Consider the following 4,570-nt stretch of genomic DNA (forward strand, 5'->3'; position numbering starts at 1 on the left):
GCACGTCCGGGGCCTACAGTCGCGTCGGGAAGTGTCCCCGTGGGGAGTCCGTGCGCTGGCGGAGGCGCACCGTCCACAGGAAACTTCTGTCCGTTTTAGGGGCGGGATGGCGAGGAGGAGGCTGGGAAAGTTAGTGTGAAGGTAAAGATGCAGTCATCGTTAATGAAAACCAACCCCGAGAGAGAAAATGGGTACGTGGGAAGCATGGCGAGACCATCTTCGTAAAAAATAAAGCACAAACAGTCACGTTTAAAGTTCGTCGGGGCACGGAGACCTGTTGCTCGAGTTTGACATCCCAGGAATCTGGTCCTGTAAGGCTAGGAGGTAATTCATGGTTTTGGTGTTCAACCTTTTCCCCCTCCAGGCGGAGAAAGAGCAGTGGCCTTTGACAGGCATTTCCTATTCGATTTGGTTTCCTGTGAGATCTGGTTCTTCTCTCCCGCTCAGGTCTGTTTATACCTCTTGCAGGTTTTCTGAAATCTTTTTTTGCTGAACCATTAAACGACTTCCCCTTACCCCTTTTTATAAACTGTTTGATATTTTCCCCTCCATCACTGTTTTCAGTTGAAATTCTTACTAAGTTGGACAAAAGTTCCCATTCTAACATCACACTACTTTTTTAAAAAATATATTTTATGATTTTTTACAGACAGGAAGGGTGAGGGATAGAGAGTTAGAAACAGCGATGAGAGAGAAACATCAATCAGCTGCCTCCTGCACACTCCCTACTGGGGATGTGCCTGCAACCAAGGTACATGCCCTTGACCAGAATCGAACCCGAGACCCTTCAGTCCGCAGGCTGACGTTCTATCCACCGAGCCAAACCGGTCAGGGCCACACCACTTTTATAGTATACTGAAGGCCCGATGCAGGAAATTCATGCAAGGGGTTCAGCTCTCATAGCCCCAGTTTCGTTAGGAAGATTATCTGGAAGGATGTCGGTCTAATTAGCACATTATGCTTTTATCATTATAGATGTGGTTAAAAATATAACATGTTTGGACTGCACCTCAGAATGGAATTCACAGCGTTGGTAAGAAAGGACCCAGGAGGATGCATACCCATGCGTTCAGACGGGCTGCTTGGGAAAGCACTGCTCCAGACTTCCCTCTGTACTTCCTTTGAACCCATTGGGTAGAATGGTAAGTAGCTCCTGTTTTTTCTCTGAAATTTCCATTCCATAAGGAGACATTACCATGCTCAGCACCACCCCTGAGATCTCAGAGAGGCTCAGTAAGCTTTCAACATCAAATTTCTATGAATTCAATGTAATCCTGATGAACTAAATTGAAATGTTTTATGTCTTTTAAAAAAAAAATGTTTTTATTTCAGAGAGGAAGGGAGAGGGGGAGAGAGAGAGAGAAACATCAGTGATAAAAGAGAATCATTGATTGCTGCCTTCTGCATGCCTCCTACTGGGGATCGACCCTAGAATCACACCATGGCCTCCTGGCTCCTTGGTCGAGAAGCTCAACCACTGAGCACACTGGCTGGACAATGTTTTACTTTTTTCTTTTTCTTTTTTAAATATATTTTATTGACTTTCCACAGAGAGGAAGGGAGAGAGACAGAGAGCCAGAAACATCGATGAGAGAGAAACATCGATCAGCTGCCTCCTGCACATCTCCCACCGGGGATGTGCCCGCAACCCAGGCACATGCCCTTGACCGGAATCGAACCCGGGACCCCCCAGTCCACAGGCCGACGCTCCATCCACTGAGCCAAACCGGCCTCGGCATGTTTTACTTCTTGAAAGTTGTTTAGTTTGTGATAGCCATATTCAAAAGTGTTTCGGGTATTTTATACCTGATTAAATTGGCACTTTTACATCCAACCTTAGCAGGAACCTGTTCAAACCCAGTTTCACAGGCAGTTAATTCATGTGTTTCTGCTTGTTTCATGGAAATCTAGAGCGGCTAGAGAAAAATAATGTATAACCTAGATGATTGAGTACTTTACTATTTTTTACTTAAACTAGGCTAAGCCGTAATGGCTTAAAAGATCATTTTACTCACATATTCAGCTTGCTTTTATATTCTTTACATTTGTTGTCTGAACCATCACCATTCTGAAATTGACAAATTCATCACTCAAGCTCATTACTTCTTCCTGACTCGGAAAACCACAGGCCATCGGTTATGAACACTCATTTTTCTTCCCTTTTTCTCTGCCGTCTACAAGTTCATCTCCATATTTTGCCTCAGAAGGAAGGAATCCTTACTCCTGTAAATGCCTTTCCTTCTCCAAATTAACACTTATCTGAGTCTGGTGTTTGTGGTCTATAACTTGCCAGCCTTATTATTCCTTTATTTTGTATATTTTTTTTCTCGCTCTCCACTCTGGTTCCTTTCTCCTTATCCTCCCTACTTCATTCACATCAACCCCTCCCCATCCTTAAAGTTTCCTTATATATCATGCCTGACTCTACCAGTAACTCTTTGCATCATTTTAAAAATACTATTATTAACATGTGATTTAAAAAGCATATCATTCACCTGTTAAAAGTATATAATTCTACGGTTGTTAGTATATTTACAGTTGTTAAACCATCACCAAAATCTAATTTTTGAACATTTCTATCACCCAGAAAAGAAGTCTGTTACCTATTTGCAGTCACTCCCCATTCTCACCCCTACATGTAGGCAACCACTAATCCACTTTCTGTCTCTATGGATCTGCCTTTAATAGACATTTCAAATAAATGGAATCATACAGTATCTGGTCTTCAGTGTCTGGCTTCTTTCACTTAGCCTAATTGATACAGCTCATTGATGTAGCATGTATTAGCACTTCATTTCTTTCTATTGCCAAATAATATTCCATTGTCGAGTTATATAAAACATTTTATTTATTCATTCATAAGTTGATGGACATTTGGATTGTTCCCATTTTTTGACTATTATGAATAACTAGAGGCCCGGTGCATGAACTCATGCATGGTTGGGGTCCCTCGGCCTCTCCGGCGATCAGGGCCAATCGGGGCCATCTTGCCCAGTCCAGATCGGGACTGTGGGAGGTTGGCCGGCTGGGAGGTGGGTGTCGGGACCGCGGAGGTTGGCCAGCCGGCTGGGGGCAGCGGGAGGGACTGTGGGAGGTTGGCCTGCTGCGGGAGATTGGCTGTGGGAGCGCACTAACCACCAGGGGGCAGCTCCTGCGTTGAGCATCTGCCCCCTGGTGGCCAGTGCACGTCACAACGACCAGTCGTTCTGCTGTTCGGTCAATTTGCATATTAGCTTTTTATTATATAGGATGTTGCTGTGAATATCTATGTACAAAATTTTTTGTGGATATGTTTTCATTTCCTTCTAGTATATAGAGTGGAATTATTAGTTTTTTTGTGTTTTAAATAACATACTGTAGCCCTAGCCAGTTTAACTTAGTGGATAGAGCATCAGCCAGGAAGACTGAAGGGTCCTTGGTGATTCTGGTCAAGGGCATGTACCTCGGGGGGGTGGGGAGAAGATTCTGGAAATATACAGAGAAATTTACAACAACACTGTTAGACTCTTAGACTGAGCTGGTCCTGCTAACACACTGTATGATATATAGGCCCATGCATTTATATCTGCTCATTGAGCACTGTATGTGTGTGACACGAAATCTCCCTGCTTCTAGTTTCTTCTCTCTTTAATCCATCTTCAACACTACAGCCAGGAAATTCTTAAATCCACAGATCTAACTGTTGCTTTTCCTCCGTTTTGAAAACAATCCTTATTCATAGCAGCCACTTCCTATTGATAATGAGAATCAGCTGTGGCATGTTTTTTAAAAATGCAAATTTCCCAACTATACCTCAGAGATCCTGATTCCAGGGGTGTAGGGTGGGTTCAGGAACCTGCATTTTTCTATTTTGAAACATGTTTGCAATCTGCTCCTTTATAGTTCTTCCAAGTGCTTTTGCATATTTAGTCCATGTGACTCACACATTAACTTCCGAAATAGGGTCCGGAGACTAGTTTCAGCAAACACTGAGCAGAACTGACAAATGTGTTTTACACTCACATGTGAAGAACGGCCTCTGTATAAAACAGCCAATGTTTTGCACTCCAGATCCTCTGCCCTTGCCTTAGCAACCAATGATAATACCTGTGCCAGATAGTACAGCTATGAGACTGGGGAGCCATCTCCAACAGCCTGGATCCCTGAGAAGCTATGTGGATCATAGCCCCACCCCTTAACCATAATCAGAATTGGACATGTAATATGAGCAAGACATAAAAATAAGATAAACACTTACTACAGCAAACCTTTGAGGTTTGGGTGTTCAGGTAGCAGCATAGCATAAACTTAGCCTATCTTGACTGATAAAAGATTTTTTCAAATGCTTAATTTACATTTATTGTTATCATGTATGCCAAATTAATATACTAAAGATCACCTGATTTATGTTGTCAAGTTAATGCATTTTGCTTTTCAGGCTTCTCTTACCATTTCTAGATTCTGACAAGATTTCTTAGATTGCAAGACTCTTCTTTTTATCATTTAAACTACCATGTGAATAAGGATTTTCTTGACATTGTACAACCAAAAGCAAGCAAGCAAGTAAATAACCAACTTATAATAAATAGAA

General features: G+C 42.4%; 1 protein-coding gene and 1 long non-coding RNA gene across 8 annotated transcripts in view; one reads left to right on the plus strand and one right to left on the minus strand.

Moving 5' to 3' along the window:
• OXR1 (oxidation resistance 1) overlaps nt 1-4,570 on the minus strand; it is a 326,251-nt gene that overhangs the window by 64,022 nt on the left and 257,659 nt on the right. The window lies entirely within an intron of this gene.
• Nucleotides 8-4,570, plus strand: part of LOC107182563 — a 6,781-nt gene continuing 2,218 nt past the window's right edge. The window contains exons 1-2 of the long non-coding RNA XR_001513274.1: nt 8-324; nt 976-1,142. This is a non-coding gene — a long non-coding RNA (uncharacterized LOC107182563). The remainder of the gene's footprint in view (nt 325-975; nt 1,143-4,570) is intronic.

This window comes from Myotis davidii, unplaced genomic scaffold (genome assembly GCF_000327345.1).
Source record: "Myotis davidii unplaced genomic scaffold, ASM32734v1 scaffold497, whole genome shotgun sequence".
Lineage (NCBI taxonomy): Eukaryota > Metazoa > Chordata > Mammalia > Chiroptera > Vespertilionidae > Myotis > Myotis davidii.